This window comes from Erpetoichthys calabaricus, chromosome 11, assembly GCF_900747795.2.
Source record: "Erpetoichthys calabaricus chromosome 11, fErpCal1.3, whole genome shotgun sequence".
In the NCBI taxonomy this organism is placed as follows: Eukaryota; Metazoa; Chordata; class Cladistia; order Polypteriformes; family Polypteridae; genus Erpetoichthys; species Erpetoichthys calabaricus.
Genome location: NC_041404.2, coordinates 89,703,384 through 89,729,613, shown reverse-complemented (window position 1 = coordinate 89,729,613; position 26,230 = coordinate 89,703,384). Strand labels below are relative to the sequence as shown.

General features: G+C 36.5%; 1 protein-coding gene across 6 annotated transcripts in view; it reads left to right on the top strand.

The window, feature by feature from the left end:
* The window catches only part of atp2b3b (ATPase plasma membrane Ca2+ transporting 3b), a 608,455-nt gene that overhangs the window by 85,122 nt on the left and 497,103 nt on the right, over positions 1–26,230 (top strand). The window contains exon 1 of one of the 6 annotated variants that reach the window (XM_051933860.1): positions 15,070–15,176. The exons of the other annotated variants lie outside the window; for them this stretch is intronic. The gene's annotated coding sequence lies outside the window, so the exon portion shown is untranslated. Of the gene's footprint in view, positions 1–15,069; positions 15,177–26,230 lie in introns of those variants that run through there. 6 annotated transcript variants of the gene reach the window in all.

Genomic DNA, 26,230 nt, shown 5'->3' with positions numbered 1-26,230 from the left:
TCCACAGCCTAATAACCCTGCAGGTCAGAGCAAATGGCAATATCCCTTATACAAGGTGCCCTAAAATTTACTTTACTACATCAGTCAATCTAAATATACAGACAAAGAACTCAAATTTAAAAAACACAGTATTTATTAAAATATGATAATACCAGTCGATGAAAGTATATTAATAAATATAAATAGATAGCAAAGCCTGGATATACATGGAAAGCATACTGAAAATCAGAAATGTTGAAGGTGTATGTTGTCCTGGGCTGCTTTTTGATTCAGCAATTGGTGTGATGCATGAGTGATTTTCTCTGATGTCCAGATGAAATGGTCTCTCTCTCTCTGTCTGACATTACTCAGCCTTGAATGTGCCATTATTTATGTCAAAAATACATGTGCGGTTCTGGGTAATGTCATATTACCAACATATAATTGGTTAGCTCTCCTAATGATGGATGACTCTGCCCAAAAGCTATGATCCTTGTGCATATTTGTGTAATATCTTCTGGTCTCAAATTCTTTTTACTATTAAGTTGTAAATAGTCTGACCAATTTAAACTAAAAGCATCATAATTGACTTGGATTAAAAGATCCATGCATTAAAGTTATAAATTACTGGTGCAAGACACAAATGACCCATTCATTTAAATGACTCATTCATTCAAATTATATGACTTATTAATTTAAACGGGTCATAATTTTTAGTACACAAAAGAAAAAAAAATAAACGCAGGTGAAATTGCCTCTGTGCATTAGTTAGGCAAATTGCTTCAAGGGTCCTGTAAATTCCTTTGTAAATTAGTTAAGTCTGTAATAGTTCATCATAGTTTGAGTAGAACTGAAAATGTAATACAAGCAGTCTGCAGTTATTAATAAAATTACAAGTTCAACCCATCTTTGTCTCTTACAGTGACTGCTTGTACAGTGTACTACGTCTAGGGGTCACTTTCACGTTTCAGTTTCAAGAACACTATTAGAAAGGTTTTATTTAAGGATCTGCAGACAGGAAGTGCCAGGAAACAAGCTAGGTTCATTGCCAGAAAGTCAAGAACTTATTTTGAACAGATCCCAAGACATGAATCAATAATCAGAGTAAAAAAGGACGTAGCAAAATTATCAAAAGCCAGAAAAATTCCATGTGAACCAAACTAAAACAAAAGATGACAATCTTAGTCAAAGTCAAAAGGGGGTCATAACCTGGAGATCAAGAATGATCATGACAAGTTTCATACTAAATTTTTGAAGATTAACACTGAAACTTAGACAACCAGAAAGTAAGTGTGCAATGCTGATGTTTATAATGTTGCAACAATGAAAATAAATACATGTAACCATTACATTTCTTGACCGCAGAAACGACTTAAATGACTGATCACCAATTTTTGAGGACAAGACATGACTGTAAAAAAATTAACACAAAATTAAAATCATGACACATGATCAAGTGTCATCCTAAAAGCTCTGCATGCAGCACAAAATACTGCCATCTGCAGGCTGAAGGGAAGTTAACACCAATAAACACGGCTCATTTTGCTCTACGCTCTAGTGAGACATAAACAGACTGTTGACCACTAGTAGCACCTCACTCCAAAATAACTCCTCACTGAGGGCTTCTTCTTTTTTAGGTATCACCTTCCTATGCCCTGTACTGTTTATTGCCTCTGTTTTTCTCCTATGTTACTGTTATTTTGCCTTTTAACTTTCTAGCACAATCAGGGAGGAGCACCCTGAAACAATAGCTGACTTATGTCATAATATTAAAGCAACGTCACCCAGCAGTACATCACCTTAGTGTAATGTGAGTGTTACATCATATACTGATTCTAAATTGCTCTCATGTGAGTATGAGTGTCCTGTGCCTGTATTAGGTTAAGCATTTCAGAGTAGGAAATGGTCCTAATTGGCCCAAAGTCTCAGAATGATGCAAATTTGGCCCTACTCTTAGGAACAGGAGTACTCCCAACTTCACTAGAATTTATGGGAACTCATGAGTTGCCCTAACTTGCTAGGAGCTTTTAAAAGAGGGTATTCAGGAAGAGAGTGGCACACATATCCTGAATATTTTGGAAAACCTGGTCAAGACTGAACTCATAAAAAGATACCGATCTGACAAAGATAGAATAATATTAGTAACAATTTTTGTTCATTATGTAACTGATCCTTCTATTGCATAGAAGCCATGCTCTGTCAGCTGAAAACAAAGTGATGGCAACGTTGCGCTTTTTGTCCATAAAAATGCAGCTTTGCAATAGCAATGATTTGGCTATGTCACAAGCAAGCACTTCTTGAACTTTGTACCAAAGTTTAAACACCCTTACAACACCTGAGTTAATACGCAGATTATACATTTTCCCACAACTCAACTAGAGGTAATGTTAAAGTAAGCTACATTTGTGCAAATCAGCACTTACATGAAGATTATTGCCCCAAGTGTGGATGAGCACACATATGTGAATAGCAAGCTATACCACAATATTAACACACTGGTGGTAATGGATAGATGGAGCTGGATGGGTGATTGACAGAAAAATGTCACACAGACTCCTGGGACATTGGATAAATACAGCCTCTTGGAAGATACGATGACATCACAGAGAGACGTATGACATGTCATGTGACTCTGGAAGATAATTGGGAGCAGTGCAAGAGTGAGCACAACTTCAGTAACAATGCAGGAATAGCTTTGGTTAGTTTCAGTGAAACTGTTACTTTACAAGGCATTTCCCATGCGCCATAACTGCTGGAAGTATGGCAATGGATTATTTATTGTTCAATAAATGTTAACATCAGCAGGCTTAACTCTCATCTGGTGTTTGTTTCTTGGTCTTTCTATCTTGGTGTTCATTACAATGTTATTCAAGAAGTGGCAACAAGTACCCGTATGTGCATTTTAGCTCAATGTCCTAGCTTATTAGCCTTCCTTCCACGTCTTCTCCAATTATTATTATTATTATTATCATCATCATCATCTTTGTGGTTAGTGTTAGTGTTAGTGTCAAAAAACTACAAAACTTCATCATGAGTGTTAATCTGCAGCAAATCAGTAAAATTATGACATCATTAATTCTCAGACGTGGCTTCCTACTCCTCACTGGTACTGGGAACAGAATGCTTCAGAAGTATTTCACATGTCCTACTCTGAGGTAGGGCAAATTCATAGCCTAGTCAGGCTTTTTGTGCAATTCCGATAAATACAAGCTCTGATCTGTGTTGGTTCCCACCTTGTGCCCGAGGCTGATAGAATACTTTTCAGCATCAAGTGACTCTGAGTCGGTTTAAGCAGGTTTGAAAATGTTAAACTGTACTTGCACTACTTCACTTTTGGGAACCTAGATGTTGATTAGGTTGTAGTGAAAAAGCTTTCATGAATGCTTTACTTCACAGTAATTAACTCCAGATTGATGTTCAGATTTAGCTTATTAAAGATGCACATCACAGGTGGAACATTAACAGTCACATAGATTTAATTGGTAAGTAATTTGAAATAATGTAGAAGATGATGATTTACCATCAGCCAACATAAACAACAATTTAGCTGCAAATAATCAGAAGTAAAAAGTCTATCTGAGCTTTGCTATTCAGCTAACTGTAAAGAGTATGTACAATTAATGTAAGAAAGGGCCATGAGCATGCACTCACAGATTATTCACTAAATTTACTCTTGAATCACTCCTTTGCCATTGCTCCTGAGGCAATACAAGTCTGGTCAGCTTTGACTGAACATTGCAGTTTCATCCTAACTGGAATAAATATTCTGGAAGTATTTGCTTTGAATAACTAATTCTGTTGAACTCGGAAGTCCTCGTAGTTACTTCTCTGAAACTGATTAGATTACCCTTCCATAACACATGGAAGGGCCTGTACTTTTCAAATGAGGCAATTGTCATGAAGGAAAAAGAGCTCCTTTTATGTAATTATTGCTGAGCACTAATTACCTGGCAAATTTGGAATACCCATCAACTGTGGGGCACTTGGTTGTCAATTTTTTCTTTCCATGTCAATGCTCTGAGATGCTGAGTTATGTATGAGGGAGAGTAAAATAACTGCAGGTGAAAAACATTTACCTGTAGAATGGCAACATGTATACCTAGCTTTGTTGTTTAGTATTATGGCAGTCATAAAATATAAATCTAGGGAAAAGGGGCAAATCAGCACATAGAAGCAATTTATTGGTTGTTCTTATGTAGTTATTGCACAATTGCACTGAGTCACTAACCAACAAAATATGCAGCATTATTGTGTGAGAGTGTTCATGCTTCAATAAAAATTTTACATAATTTTTGGATTCCTTCCTTGGTCTTTGTCACCTCTAAACTGCTATAAACAGATGTTTACATTTTATTTCCCCTTCTTTTTCACTTGTACAAGAGCAAAACTTGTATGTGAGTGGATAAGTTCCTGCTGCTGGCTTTGATATAGTGCAAAAAGAGCTTGCGAGAGTTAAAAGGAGGCATAACACAACTAACTAACTAACATGTTTTATAAAGTTTATTTTTATAATTTTTGTATGATCATTTGCTTTTGGTTTACCTACAGTTTGTTCTGTGTTGTCTTTTATCTAATCTTCTTCCATACACCAACCTTTGTCAGTTATAGCTGTCAGATTCTGCAACAATTCAGCCTTCAGTTACCCAAGAGTCCAATATAATTCACCTGCTGCCATCGTCACTTTGCTGTGGCATTAGTTCTCTAATGAATTTTGGTTTTTACATGTGCAGTCTCATTCAGATCCATTTTTAGATTTGTTTTTTGAGGTATGTTTGTGTTGTCCAATTGGTAAAGTCTCTTATTTTAAAAGATTATGATTTTTTGAAGTTTTTCAATGGCGTTATTGCATCAGTCTATTTAAAAAAAATGTGAATTCCCCTTGGGATTAATAAAGTATCTATCTATCTATCTATCTATCTATCTATCTATCTATCTATCTATCTATCTATCTATCTATCTATCTATCTATCTATCTATCTATCTTATCTATCTATCTATCTATCTATCTATCTAAGTTCATGACAAGAATCCAAAACAAATTTCTCTAGGTTTATTAAAGGACAAGAAAACTAAGATAGAGTTCCCGCATGGAAAGTTTTCTTTTATGATTTCTGTTATCCTTTTGGTTTGGTGCACAGTTTAAACAATTTAGTAAGCATTCCTTTTCTTAGTTCTTAACAATTATAATATGAACTCGAGCAACTATATTTTTGTTCAAAACATATTTTTGCTTTCTGTAATTTTCAGGACCCTTTTTTGCTTTCCCACATGCAGTATTTTATATTATCTGACTTTTGATTTTGTATTGTTATTTAGGATTTTGGAACTGCAGACTTTTGCCCTAAGGCTCATTTTGCTGCAGCTTCTGTTATTAACCAATTCTTTTGCTCTTTTCTCTTTTTGTTTCATATAGTTTAGTACTGATATATGGGAAAGTTTTTTTAAACATTTTGGAGTTCCTGTTTTGGATTCACTACAGTGTTAGAAGTCTAAAAAAGTAAATTCCTTGGAGATACAGTACAATTATTCAGCAAAATGTTCTAATTTTAAGTATTAAAGGCATGTAAAAGGTTGATCCATGGTACAAACGGGTTTATATCCCAACATACTTGTTTGAAAAGGGAGAGATAGGGGCTTGTAATAAAGTAAATACACTAGTTATAGAAATTCAGATGAGACCTGAAGCACATGATAATTGAATCATTGGTAGATAAAGAAATACAAAGAACTGCAGTCAGGTGAAAAGGAAGGACTGCTTGCTGGGAAAACATTAAATTGCTTCATACTGACATCCTACTGCAGTGAATTTGAAAACTTAGAAGTACATGCTATTTCATTTAAAACTAATATGTTTGTATTCATAGCGCTGCTGCCTCACAGTTAGGAGACCTGGGTTTGCTTCCCGGGTCCTCCCTGAATGGAATTTGCACGTTCTCCCCGTGTCTGCGTGGGTTTCCTCCGGGTACTTCAGTTTCCTCCCACAGTCCAAAGACATGCAGGTTAGGTGCATTGGTGATTCTAAATTGTCCCTAGTGTGTGCTTGGTGTGTATATGTGTGTGTGTGCGCGCGCCCTGTGGTGGGCTGGCGCCCTGCCCCGGGGTTTGTTTCCTGCCTTGCGCCCTGTGTTGGCTGGGATTGGCTCCAGCAGACCCACGTGACCCTGTAGTTAGGATATAGCGGGTTGGATAATGGATGGATGGATGTTTGTATTCAATGTTAGGATGTCCAATATCGGTTCTTATTAATTTCCGAGTTTACGCCAGTGAAAACTTCAGATATGAAAGTATCTCCCAAGATACATTTTAAGAAAGTTAGAGATTATAGATAATAAAGCAATACACAAATCTCAAAAGCTAAAGTTTAATCAATCACCAAGGTCAACTTTAACCCTGCAGTCTTTAAAGAAGCTACTTTGTATACTGTACAGTACATACAAACCATCAGAGGTGCAGTAGAAATGTCGGTAATTCCAAAAACTGGAAGCTACTCAATATTATTCCTTTGTATTAAAAGGAAAAAAAAATTACTACCTCTAGTAATTAAAACAAGCTAACTTAAACTGAATCACAGGTTAATTAATGGAATTATAAAAGATAAATTAGAGTAACAGATAAGAAAGAAGTTAGTATCATGACTTTAGAGAGATCTTTTTTAAAATAATCTGTTGAAAATTGTAACTATATATTCAATACATTTGATAATAGTAAATCATTTTATATTTTCTACCTTGACCTTCAGAATGCTTCTGATGAGGTGCACCATGAAGGACTGATTTTCGAGCTAAAAACAGCAGGATTTCAAAGTACAGTTTGTAGATGAAAAGTAAAGTGTTCATCAATGTGTTCTGCCAAAAAGCATTTAAAGAGCATTTGAAAAAAAGCGAATAAGGTCTTGGATTGCCTAAAATGTTTTACATAGCACAAGTCAAGTTTTGCTAATTTTGAATTATATACAGTACTTGTAAAGCTGCATTTAAAATAGTGTGTACAATTTTGGTCTTTGTTTTATAATAAGGACATAAGAGTGGCTGACAATATACAGGGAAGAAGTTCAATTACTCAAAGTATGAACACAGATTAAAGGATCTGAATCTTTTCAGTCTAAGCCAATGCTGATGAAGAAAGCAAAATATATGACTTGACATAAAAATTTATGAAGGAAATATGCAAGGCCGATGTAGATGGCTACTATCTTTTAAACAAGAATTGTATTTTAAAACATGTTAAACTTATTCTGTGTCTTAGATTTGAGTTTTCAAAGTTATTTAAAGATATCTCAATCAATGATGCCTTTCAGAGATCTTTAAATTGGCCTGTAGTAAAGTGTACAAAATACAGTGAAATTCTTACTTGCATGATCCCACAGGCAGCACATGGCCACTCTTTGGTGCCTCGATCAGTAAGTATTACAATCCATATCAACTTTCCCCAAAAACCTTTAGACATAAAAACCTTTCCTTTCTTTAACTAATAGCTCTGCATCATATACTAGGTTTAGATAATTTTAAGAAGATCTGCATCCTGAGGTCACAATGTATGCCCTGGAATGACAACACTAATTCTGTAATTGGCTGTTGATCTATTTGAATTATTACTTAATACAATATCTCACTTTAATTTTGAGATATGTTGAGTTCCTTTTCATGTTGAAATATTTCAAAACATTTCAATGTCTCAAAATATGTTTCAAAGATTGCAGACATTTGTTTTAAAATACTGCTAAAATAATCTTCTGTTCATTTTGAATTTTCTGTTACTGCAGCAAATTATTCAGAATATAATGAAAATTTTTTACAGGCTAATCTCAGTAGTTTTAGGTTGTGCCAAGTTAATGTTGGTAAAAATAATTGTCACTCTGTGTCTTAAATTTTCAAGCAAACTTTTTGATGGAAGTTGACGAATGAGAACATTGGCTGCTACTCAGTACAATCCAATTGCATATACACTTACATCAATTAACACTGTAAGCCTAAACTGCAAAGTCACAATTTTGATCTGTACTAACTGCCCTGTGTAATACTCCGGATAAGTAAATGTATTTTTTTTCCTGCTCTATCACATAATTTCTGCTTGATAGGTGATTCTGAGTGACATAATTACATGGGTCTGGTCAGCGGCTAGGAAAATGTAAAAGAATGGGCCAGGGATCGAGTCCAGGAACAACCTTAACAGCATGCAGATAGCCTTGAGCATTTTCAGTGAAGAGGGCACCCTATAGTACCTTTCTTAGATGAGAAAGTCAGCAATTGGAAATTAGTGTTGGAAAAGACATTAATACAGTTTCTGCAGCTATTTTAAAAGCAAATTTTATGAACAGATGTGATGTCAGATGTCTTAACTATTAGAATAAATATTAAGATAGCATTTGTTTTACAGCATTATGGGATTCTTATAAGAAAATGTGACAATGAACTGCTTGCACTTTATGTTGAAAAAAACTAAACAGTTTGTCTCCATTCAAGATTACTGATATTTAGCATTCAGCTATGCAGTACACAATTAAGTTTCTGAGCACCACTTAGCAGTTTCATTCCCTTACAACATTTTGATACAATTGGTTACATTTCTTTTTCCAATTGGAGCACAGGCAGGCAAAGCAACTTGCTCATTGTCACACAGTGTCAGTAGTGGGATTTGAACCCACACCTCAGGGAGTGAAGTCCAGTTAACCACTACACTCTACCTGATTGTATCAGTGCAACTGAAATCTGTAAACTGGCAAATAAAACATATATATATATATATATTTCTTCAACATAACAATTGTGCAAATACTCAGTAATGATAATTCTCTTAGAAATCTGAACATGACAGAACATCTTTGAGAGGTCACTGTGTCCAAAAATGTATTCAATTAAGGGTAGAGTTATGAAGAGATGGGTGTAGTAAATACAATTTAAGAAAATCAACAAAAGCTGAAGCAAAGAAATGTTAGCATTCAGCAAAACTAAGCTATGAAAGCTTTGAATCTGGTTTCCAGTTTTGTGTTTCCTCTGCTTTCTCACCACTGAACAGCTCCCCATTGAACAGTCCCACCCTCACTGCCTTCTGAATGGCAACTTTCTACACAAATCATGAAATCACTTGTAATGTTCAGTGATGGTTTAATAAGCCCCCTGCCAGCCACCCTCAGCCTTATGCATAGTCTAGTGCCTCCTGGAAACTGAATCCAGCTGCTAGTGGAAGCTGATCATCTTAACTAGCTTCTGAATCAATCATTGTTTATTGAGTATGATTAATTTTTGTGCATCATCACATGGCACTTTACTGAGAAACCAATTATATAATGCCACCTCTAACTCAGGAGTAACATGAAACTAAATGACTACAAAATATACACTATATGATACTAAGAGATGATAGATAGATAGATAGATAGATAGATTGATAGATAGATAGATAGATAGATAGATAGATAGATAGATAGATAGATAGATAGATAGATAGATAGACTAGATAGATAGATTGATAGATAGATAGATAGATAGATAGATAGATAGATAGATAGATAGAATAGATAGATAGATAGATAGAACCTTTACTATAAACAGTGCTATTGTATAATAATGCAGCATCTCAAGGAGACTTACAATAACAGAAAGGCATTGCACTTGTTTATGTGCATTTTATATTTACAACTGCAGCACAGGCAGATCGTGCACAAGGTCGCATAGTAAGGTCTAGGTGGCAGCTGAACCAGCAACTCTGTGGCATTAGCTTTATTTGTCCTTAACCATTGAACCACACTGCCTGCAAAAAAGCCCACACAGAGACAGTGAGAAAGTGTAAACTTCATAAAAACAGTGACAGTGTGTGGGATTTAAACCAACCATGTTGTATCCTTGAGGCAGCGACTCTAAATCATATTAGTATTCACCACAGAAGAAGTGGGTGCTGTTAAGTAGTCAGTCTCATTAGAGGACACTGAGTCCTTGTTGGAGGGTTTTTACTGTCTTCTCCTTTTCAGTGTGCCCACTTTGACATCATAGGCTCTCTAAATATTTGCCTACCTCAGGTAGTTGGGTTTCATCTACTTGTAGTTGTCAAGCTGACCTCTTTACCATTACATCTATAACAAACTATGACACGACAAAACACGTTTAATACTTGAAACCAGATATGCTAATCTTATTAGTTTTTAACATTGATTAAGCAGTATAACTAAATAGCTCTTGACTCCTTCAATTCCTGTATTTTTTTGAGAATGTGGTCTTTCAGTCTGAAGTTTAGTTGTCCTGGGATAGATAGATAGATAGATTAGATAGATAGATAGATAGATAGATAGATAGATAGATAGATAGATAGATAGATAGATTAGATAGATAGATAGATAGATAGATAGATAGATAGATAGATAGATAGATAGAGTAGATAGATAGATAGATAGATTCCGGCAGCTAACTCCTCTAAAATGAATTAGTTTTCTTGTATATTCTCTAGCACTTCCCACAAAAGGTTTATTAAACATTACAGTAGGTCTTTCAATGACATTTAAGAGTAAAATTGCAACATTACAAAATATAGGAGTCATACATTGCACTTATAATGTATACACATGCAGATACTACAGTTAAAATGTATTTTTATGTAGAAGGTAAAAAATAGATTAATACACTATAGAACAAGACATATCAGAGTCCCTAGTTAAGGGTGGCAATTTGCCTGATATTACTATTACTTATAACCCTTAATATTCAATTAGTTCAGCAGTTCTCAAACTGTGGGGCGTGCCCCCCTAGATAACAAAAAAGGGGGTGCGAAGATGTGAAAAAAAGAAAACAACAATCTAAAATATGAAAAATTCATGTATTGAAACCAAAACAAATGAACTTAAACTACATTCTGATACTAGAAAAATAAATATAGAGTTAGATAAATGTCGATAAAAGTTAAGTAGGTATAATAAAATATGCATCTATGATATATCATTAATTAAAAAAGAACAAATTGGTATTAGTGGGCTCCTTTAAAAAAAACGTTAGGGGGGCGCGATTAAAACTGTTATGAAAACTCGGGTCGCAAATACTTAAAGGTTGAGAAACGCTGAGTTAGTTGTTGGTTGCCTCATGTGTCCAGGTCTAGGCTTGTCTACTGTGCAGTTTATATGGTCTCCCCTAGTTTGTCTACGTGTTCCCCAAATATTTTAGGTTACATTCCTCATCCTAAAGAACAAATGTAAAGCATCTGGTTCACTTAAAACTATTTAGAGGTGAGATATTTATTCACATATATTCACAAGCAAATAGTTTCAGATGAATTACAAATTTGTATGTAATTAACTGGAATTAGTTTAACTGGGCTTGATGACAGACAATGCCATTTCTAGGTCTATTAGTAGACTTGTAGTGTGTGCTTTGAAATTTTATAAATGTGCTAGTGATAACATCTCAAGGATCATTATTAAATTGTGCAGAAGCAAACATTGCATAACCAGCTGAGGTGTTACAATATGTAGTGATGAAGGTGTGAAATACTGCATGTGCCAGGACTTCACTCATAACATTTACTGTATGGCTTGAACATGTATCTCTGTAATAATTTGTTTATTTGTAAAAAAAATGGAAAAATTTAACTTTTGAAAATGTTGACATGTTTTATGTTATATTATTTTTTATCTGACTCTAAAATGTCTTGCTGATGAGACATCTATCTATTGTATCAGAATATACTAAGATCTGTATGTTCAGTCCCTTGAAGCAATTTTATTTGTCAGTTTGGCTTTGGTGATAAGACCGAAAGAAGAAGTGTGAGTGTGAGACGCATGTGGAAGAGAGCCGCGTACAAAGACAGGACGTATAAAACCAGACAAATGCTGAGAAAGCCACCTTGAAAAAAATGACAGAATCTGAGAAGCAGACTTTACAGGAACATGCATGAAAAGGGGAAGAGAGGTTCAGACACATGTGGATACAGAGGAAAGATCCTGAAAGTACATGTAGGGCAAGAGATAGCAAATATTTTTAGAAGTATTTCATTACCTGTCTTCGACAGGTACCATGGCTAGTATATGTATATAAAACAACAAAACGTTTGGCATCCAGCATCCATATCCATCAGTAATGTAGTCTGGCAACTATAGGGCTGCAATGTCCAATGAACAGAGGCAACATGACCACACAAATAAAGAGGGACACGAGGGCTACAATCTACAATGAATGAAGTCAATAAAAAACACAAAGATACATATAAGGCTTAGAATATCTGATGATCAAAGGCAACAACATACACAAAGAAAGAGGGACAAAACAGCTAGCATATCCAGTGAGCAGAGGTTCCTAAATGCACGATGTGATCAAAGCAGGTGGACTTAATAATGTAACATTGGGACAGGTTTTCTAAGCGAGCATTTCACTGTGCTAGTTTACAAATATTACTCTCAAACTTGTTTTGCCTTATATGCTGATTGCTTCCCAAGTTTGATACCATTTATATTGTATTGGCCATAATTTAAAGTAACTGTGTTTTATCAAGGTTATTATCTTACATAAATTTAAAGTATACAGTATATAATGGTATGTGCATTATTACCGTATTTTTCGCACTATAAGACACACCTGACCATAAGATGCACCTAGGTTTAGAGGAGGAAAACAAGAAAAAAAATATTCTGAACCAAATGGTGTACTAATATATTTAATAAAATATAGCAGAATAATATTTCAACCATGTAAAGTCAACAGCGGTATTAAGATCCATCATCACTGTCATTAACAAATGAGGAGAGACTTTAAGGTTCAAGCAGTCTTCTAGTTTTCTGGAAACCCCAAGAACTCCTCATCGCTAGCATCAGCATTTTATGAAGCTCAGTTGCTCACAATCACTGATATCACTTTCTTCGCTATCTTCATACAGTATATGATACTATCTTCAGTTCCCATGTAAGGTATTGGTAATGGCAGCTTCTACCTGCAGCTATAGACTCTTCATTACGCAAGCGACTCTCCACATTAGTGTTTAGATCTGGGCAGTGCATGTGCCCAAAACATTAACATATATATATTACTTACATAAAAGCCAGATTAAATGTTATTTACCTTGATTTATTTACTTACTTCCTACAGCGTAAAGTCACAAGTAGACTGCAGAGCTTCCTGTGTTTGATTGACATGGGCATGCTCAAAAAATACACGTGTAATGCCATGAAAACTTCACGCTGACACTTCAGTTCATAAGCAATGCTATGAGAATGCAGTCAGACTTCTTTTTTGGGCGCATACACCGTCCAGATCTAAACACTAGCGTGGAGAGTCGCTCGCGTACTGAAGAGTCTATAGCTGCAGGTGTAAGCTGACGTCTCTGTACTTTGTATAGAAGAGCCAGATGGAATGTTATTTACCTATTTACCTTGATTTATTTGCTTATCTTCCCACAGTGTAAAGTCACAAGTAGACTGCAGAGCTTCCCGTGTACATATACAAAGTATAGCGACGGCAAAAGTGTGACGTGCATTCTTTCTCCGATGTAGAACCCTCATCATCATCTAAGTTGACCTCTGTTATAGGACGTCTTTATGTAAAAACAACAGTGTCAGATCGGGGGAAGCATGAACGCGACTGAGAGAATAAAACTGAATAAAAAAAAACAAAGCTAACCTTTACAAGTACCATAAATTTAAACCGGCTGTTACAGACTTAAATCAAATGTATGTTTTTTTTTCTAAAATAGTAAGAATAAGAGCAGCTCACTTCTCAAAACAGAGTCGTCCGGGGTCAAACCAGTGAAGTTTTGATTACCAATCAACAGTTGTTACCGTTGAGCTGAGAAAACTGTGCAGCAGTGGGGGGATGTGATAGCAGGCTGCTTGCTGCTTATTGACACATTTACAAGACAAAAGACGCTGATGGAGAGGTGCAAAGGGGTTTAAGGTGGGACGGATTTATGAGTTTTTTGGTAGGCTTTGGTAATTCTAGTGTTAAGCGTCCCCAGGGGTTTCTCGTGGGCCTACCACTTCCTCTTCTAACAGCTGTCGCTAATGTTGACAGGTCAGGTTATACACATCATGGTCTGTGGCGCACTATTTGCTCCATAAGATGCACAGGACATTTCCATCCACTTTTTGGGGAAAAAAAAGTGCGTCTTATGGAGCGAAAAATACAGTAATTTGTGCATTAAGGGTCAGTAGGGTACAGCCCCACAAGTGTTGTGCAAAAAAATTGATAAGCATCCCTCAGTAATGTAATCCCTCAGCCTGTTAAAGCCCATTGCGGCACTTCTTGTGTGATTTTGGGCTATACAAAAATAAATTATATTGTATTGTATTGTAATGTTACTTGCTTTTAAATTGCTTATAGTAACCCTATAATTTGTCTTCTTAAACATTTTTTCCACTTTTTCCATCAAATGCTCAATGCAATGTCTAATCCATTAAAATACTGCTTTTTTTATATGTGAAACTGACTTTGTGTTAGGGGCTGTAAGCCTGTTTCCATCTAAGTGTCTATGTATTGGTTTTCTAGGTTTAACCTTGGGTGTGTGCACATATGCAACCTAAAAATTTTAGGTTATCAATGAGGCTTGAAGACCACAGCTACTTATTGGCAGCATTAAAATGGGGAATGCCTGTTTTTTATGCACATTTACACTTCTATTTCAAGATATTCCCAGTCAAGCTTATGCAGTGCAAGCCAACAAAGAGGAACACAAAGTCCAGTACCATTAGCTTCCATAAGGGTAGCCACATTAATTAAAAAAAGCCGATCAATATCAGCAATGTATCACACAAATCGTTATATTGATAAGAATGTGACCTTCAAACTCTACTAAGGGGAACTGCCTGATTGCCACTACATTTTAAAAGCAAAGCATAATTATCATTCAGGAAATTAAAAAAAAGCAATCCAGGGATGACAGGGATCTGAAATGCTGTGTTTTTCTGTAATACCAGGACAGGGATCTGAAATGCTGTGTTTTTCTGTAATACCAGGAATCTCTAGTCACCAGAATGAGGCATTTAGCACTGTTTTTAGATATTTGAATACTTACCTTCATACAGTAAGATACAGAGAAAAATTACTGACTTTATTTTACTATGGCCTTTAATACTTTTATTTTACTATTTGTTCTCTCTGTGATGTTTTTTTCGCAGTGCATGCTACCAATTTTTCTTGCCTTCTTTGATATTCACCTGTATACTGAATCCTCTCCTTACGGATCAAAGTCCCTAGTCACTTTGAACATAATCATCAGTCCAAAATACAGTAAAAGCTTGCTTTTCTTTGTGGCTCATTACACCTCTGATCACATTTTGCAAAAAATCAAAATGCATCAAAATAACCAAAGCAATTTCTTAAAAACAGTGCCAAGAGTAGCAAAGCTCTGTTCTCTGCTTGGTGACAAAACCTGAAACCAATCAGTGACCACAATGTCATTACTGACTCAGTAAAGGTGTTCTGCACAGTACAGGGCCAGAATTTCATACATGATTTCATTAACCTTTAGAGAGAAATTTACTGAAAAATAAGTCAGCTTTTAGGCTGCAGTGTTTAAACTGTACAAGTTTCTTTCACCTTTTTATGTTAAAGTCACTGCAAAAGAAACAACAGTCCATCATTTTACTGAACCATCTCAAGTCAAATCAGGGTCATGGGGAACTGGAGTTCATCCTGGCAGCATCACACATAAGACATGAACCAACAGGGAGACCTTCCTACATATTGGGCCAATCTAGAATTACACATTGACCAATCCAGGTGGTTTGTTGTGTGGTGGTTGTGGCAACACGCTATCCACGTATGCTCCCAATCTCTCTCTCTCTCTCCCCCTCTCTATCCTTCATCTATTTTTGGATATGGAGGGAAAACTGTAGAGTTTAGAGAAAAATATGCCCAGGGAGAAGGTGTTATTATATGTCGGCTAAAATATGAACCCATTCTCTGAGTGATCTGACTTTGAAGCTCATGTCTGTTTTACCAAAAAGCCCTTGAATGAAGGTTACACTATAATAAGTGGGTCATGTCAAACCTTATGTAGAGTAAATAGTGCATCCAACTATCACGCATGCTGGCAATGTCATGGTTTATCAGGACCTGATGCCATCTTTAAAGATTACTGTACTTTAATTCTGTTCAACATCTTGGAATGTCAGTTCATCTGTCTTTTTGAGGCTCACCGGGGCAAGCGTATCTGTGTCTAAGGCAGAATGGGCAACGAATGTTAAATTTCAGCAGTTTTGGAATGGCTAGGTTGAAGGAATAATATTTACATCTAGTCTTGAAAGGAATATTCTACCAAACATTGTATATTTTGTACATGATACTTACCACTTGCATTTTGTTGTAACGGGCAAGAAGCAATTTTGTAATCTCATATTTTTGTGCAGAATTGAGATAACAAAAGTTTCTCATAGAATAGGTGTTTATGGTGACCAACACTGGACAACAGCAAATGTTATCAAAAAGTCCATTAAAAAATTTAATGTTAAATGTGTTGCATAATCCACCTTTCAGATCATCCAGGCATTTCACAATGTCCCAAAAGTATGCATTATTACTCAAATACTGGTAGATGAACCACTTCTTTAAAGCGCACTCATGAATGAAAACTGAGCATGATGAAATGCAAATGAGTATTTGAACTGAAGAGCCCCTCCTCCCTTTGTTTAATTTGTATTCATACCCTAAAACTGAAGCACCTTCTGGATTTATTTAGCGACAGTCTGTGAAACCGAATAGATGAATTAAACTTGTCCTTGTTGTAACATCTCAGATATGCACAAGTACGAGACATATTCTCTTCCTGATAATGTTTTCACCCACTTTTCACAAACTTTTAATCTTTAGATGTATTTATTTCTCAGTGCACTTTTCAAAGTTTAAATCACATGAAGTGCAATGTTAGCTAATTAAAAAAAAAACTGGGTAATACTTTAGTTTAGGTACCACAAAAATGCATCTATTACTCAATTACTCTTATGTAAGAAGACATTAACAAAAGCTTCTTTTGTTGATAATGTCACTTACAAAGCATCAGTAAAATGGTTATTCATCTGTGCAAAATACGTGGAATACTGAACTTACAACTGAATATTGTGCTTTTATTTTATTGTAAATATGTAGCTGTTTCATGGTGATAATTATAAGTCAAAGTATGATTTGTATATATAGTTAATGTGTATGTTTTCAGAAAGGTTTATTGTAACTTTTCTGAAAAGACATTTCTTTTTGCATTACACAGAGTCTTAGACCAAATTAATTTCTTAAGAACAGGCTGTTTCTCTGCTCACCTCATGTCTCCTGCTTTGTTCATTTCAGGATACACCTCTCTTGTGCACGGCTGGCAGCTGGGTGACACTTGACTGCAGATGCTTGAATCTTGAATGCAGGAAAAATAACTGAAAGGGGTTGGCTCAGTGGTTGAATTTCAAGAAAACGCTTATTATAACAAACAGTGGGAATGGTTTTTTTAAACTTAGGAAGTAGCATAATATTGGTGACAGGGCTTAAATCTGGTAGGTCTCTGAGAAAACCCTGAATGTTAAACCCAAGAGTTTTATTAGGCTAATTGAAAGATTGGAACTGTTATAACATTTTGTCATTGATTGTACCATAGGTGGGTGGATGTACTGGCTTCTAGTAAACACATACTAAGGCAACGACAACATGGAGACAACATCACTCACTAAGAATGTGATTGATCTCTTTCAATTTTTCCATATTGTGGATGTATAAAACTCAGTAGGTTGAAACTAGCAGAGATAGGTGAACAAGGGGATCAACCTTTAGTTGATCATTTAGTGACCTTCAGGGTTTGATACTGTCTTGCGACTCAAGCTCCCATTCAGGCTTCATTATCGTTTATGAAACTGGATGGAAAGATGCTCATAAATGCATCCGTCATCTTTTGCTAGACCGAAATCCTATTGCTTTCACCTACACATTAGTAATATTTTCCAAACTGCTCTGTGAAGTAAAAATTATATGGACACTCATTTCAATATTACTCTCCAGCCAAGTACAAGTACTGCAGGCATGCTAAACATCACTCTTGCTAGACCTATTCTAAAAAAAATAAGAAACATCCTTAACACATTACTTATTTTGTTTTCTGTGAAATAACTAGTAATTAATTAATTATTTTCAGACTATATGTGAGGTTGAAAAATCAGTGACCTCTAACATACAACTACTCACCTTGCAGTTCACTGCATTTATGAGTGTACAATAGAAAAACAGTTGTAACTGTAAACTAAATTTATATGTTTTAAATGAAAAGGCAACATGGGCCAGGTTGTTCTTTGATTAAAACTGTTAGATTTTTTTTTCTCTTGACTACTCTCAATTAAATTAGCCATGGCTTTCACCTTCATATTTGATCATAAAATGTAAATTTGTAATTAATTTGAATTAATTTTATCATTGGGTCCATTAAAAGGTTCTTGATGGTCCTCCATGTCAGAAGATGTTGCACATTTATTGAGTCATGCTGGATATGTAGCCACTACAATATGTTATCTTATTATTTACAACTTTTTCATCCTTTTACTAGTGTATTGCCTCAGATTGTATTGTGAACCAGAAGAAATACCCTGAGTTTGCCTGAAGTAAATTGAAATTTTAATTTAGTGATATCTGGGTATAAACATCAACACACATAGTCTTACGTATACAACCTTTGAGATTTCCAAAACTTTTATATAATACAATAATCTCTGATCTTTGAATACTTTTAAAGGCAACACATTTCTTGCAATTAAGGAATTTACTGTACCTGCTCTGAGTAGGACTGTGAATTTATGCATTAATCAATGACTTTCATTTATAAGGACTGTGAAAAGTTATGTGTTTTATTATTGTTCTCAATTTTATTTCTGGGTTTTCGAGCCCCTTAGTTCCAATGCAAGAACTGTTATTAATCTATCATCAAGTTATCAGCCTGCAGCCTTTAATCAGGACTTGCAGCTTATGCACACTGGTGATTTTTCCATTTTTCAAAATGACTGGAGGAGATTGCTGCATTAGGCAGACTACTTTAGAAATGCATCTGGCAATTTTGCCTTCATCTCACCTTCGCATTGCTTGTGTATGGCTACATGCCACCTGTCCGTTATTTAGATTATACAGTAGTTCTGCTGATACTTTGTGGTATGAATGTTATGGTCAGGGAATTGAAATCCACATAGAGTTGGGGGGTGATGGTCTAATCTACACTTTGAAATTAGTAGAGCACTTTAGTGTTTAGAATATAAAGTGGTGTTGTCCACTGAAACATTTTCACCTCTTTGTTGTTTGCTATACCATAACATTTCATGCTAGCTTAATTGCATACTATCACTAATTACCTGGATTCCTTTATTCTTGCCCATCTTTTCATGTTTCTGTGACCAATGAGAATCTCACAACTGTTAGCTGTCTGAGTTAGTAAATTAATTAGGTGGCAGAGGTTTGAACAAAATCTACAAAATAAAGTCATAAGACAAGCAGACATAGACTGTTTAGGCAAATTTGTGTAACTAGGGCAAACCAGAAATCTTAACAGAGTTGATTATGAACCTGTAATTGTTAACCAAAACAATGTCTTTTATAAGAAGTCTTTCCTTTATTTTTTAGGTAGAGTTTGGATAAGACATTACCTCAGGCATCAGACTCATCATCAATTGACTCATGTGCAATGTTACAATGGCACTGCAGCAATGTGAAAGTGTCCAAAGTCAACCAGCATAATGACATTGTCAATAAAGTGACACAAATTAACATTAACAATACATAAAAACAAACTAAAATACTCAGAACACCAAAATGACAATGACAATTCTCAACCTTCTTAGTTTTTGCTACTCCTTCATCACCTTCCATTCTGGTTGATAAGTATATTGGGCATGCTTTGTGCAAAAATGTAACGACTTATATTTGGACGCATGTTCAATACATTGCTTATTGGATGTTATATCACATCTGTTGGCCTACATACTGCAAATCTCTGACTCATACTTCATTGTTGGTCAGATCAATGCACTCACCTTTTAGGAAGGTGGGGGATGCTCTCATACATTGGCTTTTCGAGCATGGCTTTTTTACTTAGTACTGACCAACTGTGAGTAACAGCAGGCTGTCTGAATGCCCTTCAGCATAAATAGTCAGTGGTTAAAAATGTAGATATACACAAAGAGAGGTGTTGAATGAATATATTTCCAATATTCCTGAGATATTTATTATTAAGATTCTTCTAATGTTCTGAAAAACATTACGTTTATTTAAGGAAACGCAAAAAGTATGGGTGGTCACATGGGGAATTTTGTTTCTTGGTGCAAAGAGAGTTGTTTGCACCCTCAGCAAAACCAAGCAACTTGATATTGACATTTGTACAGGGTGGTCCAGATCTAATTATGTAATTATGCAATTTTCATTATGCTATAACTTAAGTTTATTACACAGAGAATTCACAAAAAATTATTTTTGTTGCCGATAGATGGCAGCCCCTGCCCTGCATTCATTTATTGCAAGATATTTCAAACAATTCTTTTGTCTTGCATTGTTTCCTGCATTGCATTAAAAGTTGCGTAGTTAGATCTGGACCACCCTATAGTTCTAAAGAGCCTCTACATCTGCAGTCCCTCTGCATGGAGTGGATGTGGAGTTGTTACACCCCTACAAGTACTTGGGGGTCCACATCATCGACAAGCTGGACTGATTTAGTAACATCCTTTACATGTTCTATAATTCTGTGATTGACTGACTGAAGTTTTATGCTGTGGTAGGCTTGGCCCGGTGGTATAGCGGGTCCACAGCTCAAATTGAATAGGCCAGTTTTAATAGATAATCGCCGCACTCGCGGCTTATAGGGGGTGTGGTAGTGTGGCCAGAGCGGTTCCCGGGAGCTTCGTGATGCGGGCAGTCCTCGTTTAAGTGCACAGGTGAGGGATCATCCGCATCCATAATTGATGTTGGGAGCTGCTAATCGCCACACCTGATTCATGTCCCCGTAATATATAGTACAAGCGTGAGGCAGATAGAGGAGTAAGAAAAAAAGGGAAAGAACGGGAGCGGAAGTTAATGGAGAAGAAGGCGGCAGGAAGAAGAAAGCCGGTGCATGAAAGTGAGAGCACAAGCAGGTTTATTTATGGTAATAACAGCTGGTAGGAGAGCCCCAGAGGAGTGTTTGGCCAACTCTCAGGGTGGGCAGATTGAAGCGGTCGCTCCAGCTGAGCAGTTTTAAGGAGCTGGAGTGACCGGCAGAGATGACTTGCCGTTGAAGGGAGCGGCAGTCGAGGAGGCTTTGGGAGTGTTGAGCCCCAGTGTGAGCACCCTGGCCTCTGGGGAGGGAACCCAAGTCTCGGTCCAACTGGAGCCTTAAGTAGCCGGGGATCAGAAGGCTACCGGACCAGAATAGGAGGGAGCTGCATTTGCTGGTAGGGCAACTAACCTGTTGCAGGGCCCAAATGGGAGAAGCAGGGGAGCAGCCAGTAGAAAGAAGAAAGCACCGGAGTTTTAAGACAAGACTGCTTCCTGCCATTATCATTTTAACCTCGTTTTAAAAGGATGTATTTATTGGATTTTAACCTCCACAGTTTACCTGTTTTAATGGATTATTTATTTAAAGAACTATTTCAGACACTGCACATATTTATTTGGACACTGTTTTTGGTTTTGTTTTTAATAAAAGCACTTTGCACTTTTTGTACCATCCCCTTGCCTTCGTTGTTGATGTCTTCACTGTCTAGCTCATCGGTGACATTACCAGTGTTGGGTTCGAGTTCTCCCAAACTGGAGAAGGGAGCCTGGAGCTGAACCCGCATCGTCACTGGCCAGTAATATCACTTCAAAGGAGGCCCACCCAATCAACAGGCTAAGCAAAAAAGCAAGCTCAGTTATGGAATGCACTTTCAACCCGCTGAAGGCAGTGGTGAAGGAGAGAATGAAGACAAGGCTTATGGCCATTGTGAAAAGACTGCCTATCCTCTCTATGACACACATCATTAAGTACTTTTAGCCAGCAACTTATTCAGCAGAAGTGTGTCATGAATGCACTGGGGCTCGTTTAAACCAAGGCAACACAAAGCCTCACTTTGCTTGTGATTGCTATTTTTATCCAAAATGTTTTTGCTTTTTCTTATTTTTTTAGAGAAAAGCCAAGCAAAATGACACCTTTTATTGGCTAACTAAAAAGATTACAATATGCAAGCTTTCGAGGCAACTCAGGCCCCTTCTTCAGGCAAGCTTATTTTTTTATAATTCTCTTGAGTTTGTGTAAGAATGTTGTTGGTTGTTGCCATATTTCTTGAGCTAAATTTAGAAAAAGCTAAATTAAAAAGTACTATCTATCTAGGAACAACTCTGTGGAGTTATTTTAGTGAACATGCAGCAAACCAATGATATCTACAAGAGCAACATGGTTTGAATATAACACGGGTTTGATTTTTTTCACCTTTTTTGCTTTATTAGTGTTTTTTTATATGGGGAAACTGTTTTTTTCCCCACATTCATTTTTTAGCCTGTCTGTAACAGAAATAAAAACAGACAAGTACATTTTACAGGACGACTGTCTTCAAGTCTCTTGTGCAGTATGGCAAATGAAAACCAGGCTTAATAGCCACCTTAACAGCCTCTCCCTGTTCCACTTCCTTCAACAAGGGAGCAAGCTTAATTAAATCTTTTTTTTTTTTTTTGATAAAATGACTTTTTACTGTAGCATTTTTATAAAAGATCAAAGATGAGGGAGCAGCTTTGTGTTTGGCCTCCTTGGTTTTTGTAGCTAAGGAAGCTGCCACATCATTCACAAAGTCAATAAAGAATGCATCAGCCAATCATTCTTTAAAGATGTCACTGATTTGGAAAGAGTCAGCTGCAGAAAAGCTCATTTTCCTGAAAGCATTATCATTCTGATAATAATGATGCTGAGACAGACTGATATTCCAACCCCCACAGAGAATGGATTATCTCTGTTGTCTACTGTGATCCATATATCCTCCAGTTCCATATGGGTGCTTAAAAATTAGTTATAGCAGGAAAACATTATTCATCCCGTTTACTCACCAGAAAATATGGAAAGTGCTGATTTTTATTTAAAATTTTGAGGCTTAAAAACATGAAAAGTAAGTCTAACTACAGAAAACCTGAGACAAGCAGACTGACAGAGCAACTGCCTGAATAGTAAAGGACTTTATGAAGTAAACACCTTATCAGACTGCATGACTTTAAAGATCAAGGTGAGGCATGCAGCAAATAATCAGTATGATGAAAATAAAGCTAAGGAAACATATCTCTGGATGAAAAAAAAGACACAAAGATCAGCTGTAATTACATTAGTACTTTCAACACTTGAAGCCAGAATTTAAAATAAATTTTATAATGGAAACCAACATTTATTAATCTTAGGTTATTGGTGATCTTGTGAATAACAGCTCTTTACTCTTAGTTAAAAAAAAAAAGTTCACTTATATTTTCATTTTTTAATCATACATCCCTTGCTTATTGTTGAAATTTTAATTTTCCACTTTTACAATATATTAATACTATAACATTTTTTGTGATCCCTTTAAGATGGATTTTTGCCACTTTGACACCAATAATTTTTATATTCTTTTCCTTGCCATGGCCATGCTGTTGTTGCCAATGATGCATGGTTACCAGGCATGTGATCTTAACCCTGGGGAGTGTCTTTCATCATGGACCTTTGCTTTGCTGTTTTGACTCTAATATTTGTCTCATTCATCTCAGGTTCTGGTTTGTCCTGACAATCTTTGCCTTACTGGGAAAATGCTTTGACAGTCTCATTTACAGTGAAATAGTCTAGGGTCCTGCCTGGATGGTTCCAGTCAATCCACACTAGCAGTTGAGTCCAGACTCAGACCTGTTCTCGTTGTCACAAAATCAAAGAAGCCACAGAAAGGTTTGGGGCAGCTACCTGTATATTATTCCTTTGTCTGCAAAATGGTTTAAAGGTTTGTACTGATGTGTACAGATTGGAGTCCAGAACAGAAACTGAGGGATTAAAGCGAAGGTGGCAGTTTTAAAGGTCAGTATAGGTAGTGACATCAAAGGGGCAGGAACCGGAAGGGTCTTCATCCATAGGTTGGGACCCAGAAGTGACGACAAAGGACATCATCAGGGCTAGGTGGAATTTCCCGTGAACGGTCTATAGAAAAACGAGAGAAAGAGTCAGTGTACTCCGCTACCTCCCAGTCTGGCTCAGAATTACTCTCATTCAAGCCCTTTAGCTGGCTCCCATGTGCATGTGTGCGACAATGTTTAAGTGCCTTACTGCACCCAGGTGCCATTCTAACACCTCTACTGGGACAAACATATTTCCATAAACTGGTGCACTGTTCATTTTAAATTCTCTAAAACCTAAGCAGGAGACCCAGATAAACATTATCTAGTTAAAAAGATATAGGATCAATGGAGGGAGGTAAGCTAGCTGTACTGTCATGATTATTGTCATATGTGACATTTTAGGAACACTGCCTTTTACACAACATTAATTTGATTATTGTAATTGGTTGTTCTTTTTTCTTTTCAGGTGTCTTTATATTCTGTATCCATACTTTTTGCTTTACTTTACTTTTGGGATGGATAAGTCAGTCAGTCATTTTCTAACCTGCTTAGTCCTGAATAGGGTCGCAGGGGGTAATAAATACAACAGTCATCATACATTACTACCATAATTCAAAGAAAAAAATTCATTAAGATGTTCCTTTAAGGTCAATAAGTCAGTCATTCTCTAACCCACTTAGTCCTGAACTGGGCTGCAGGGAGCATATCCCAGGTAGCATTGGGTGCAAGGCAGGAATAAACCCTGATAATAAACCCTGACACCAATCCATCACAAGGTGAATACACACACACTAACCACACACTAGGGCCAATTTTGGAATGCCAATTCACCCAACCTTCATGTGTTTGGACTTTGGGAAGAAACCAGAGCCCCTGGATGAAACCTACCATACAGGGTGGACCAGGGACGTAAGTCTTGGTCTCCTCACTGAGAGGCAATAGTGCTGCCACTGCACCACTGTGCCAACTTTCCTTTAAGTTATTGTCAGTAATATGGAGAGCAGTCTATGGTGTTTGATTATATTTAAAATTTCATGAAGTTACAAAGAGAATCATTGTGCAGTCAAGTATTCTCATTTAATGGAAATGGATGATGAAGAGTTCTGCTTAAAGGGCCTATGAGTTGGTTTCCTTGCAAATAGCTGGCAATATCAGGAGTTGCTATAAGGCAGTGTCACTTTTGCACTAGGAGAAGATGTCGTGAAGGTCATTTTTTGTGATCACAGTGAGCAGAGTGCAATGACTTTAGTAAACATGTTTCTGTTCCATTATGAAAAAATGCTCAGCAACATGGTATCATGCACCTTGCTCTGTCTCTTATGCTGAAACAATTCTACATAGGTTAGAAGTCAAATTTCACCAAGCTGTGTTATGTAAATGTTGTCAAAAAGAAAATTGTTCACTCAAAAAACTTTGCAGTTGCAGGCATTTTTACTGTTGACACTGCAGTCTCCTCCTTTATACCACAGCACTTCAGTTTAATCTTTCTTAAAGGTCTATATGAGTTTTACCTATCATAGCCAGCAAATCTGAATGGTAATGTGTTTTGTGAAAATATTATTGAAAACATTTTCTTTCAGTAAAAGTCCTGCCTGAGATAAGAGATTCACTCAACATGGAATGTTCAGGTAAAAATGTGAAGCTAGTTGTGTGAGTAAAAAATCAAGACTTTTGATCCCTGCATATGAAGGTGGATGCTGGTCCTCCATCTGGTCATTCATCACTTCATGCTGGCTTTCTGGAAATGTAAGTCACAACAACATGCAGCAATACCTGTATTGAGCAGACTTTGTAGAAAATGTAATGCCAATCATGCATTGGGTGTAGAAAAGCTTTTCTTACTCTGTCCTAATAAACTTGAAATGCATGATTAGCACTAATTCAGAAAGAGAGTTGATGTTAAATCCATATCTGGCAACATGCACATTGCTCTGCCTCACTAACATATGCAGCATACATTGCCTCATTGCCTACTGTATGTGGTGTGAGAAGGCAAGCTGTACAGCTCATAATCCAACACACTTGCAACTGTGCTTTACCGGTCTGTTTGTTCCAGATAATACAATAAATTCGGTAGATGAGTGATTTTTCTTACATCATTTTTTGTTGTCCAAATAGCTTCACTTGCCTGACATTTACTTGGTATTTGGTTGCACCCTTTATCATTCTTTCAACACAGTTCAGTGCCCTTTTTGTAATTTGGTGCCAATGGCATCAGAGCTTTTCACTATAGCAGCTGATGGGAAATCAAACTTGCCTACACA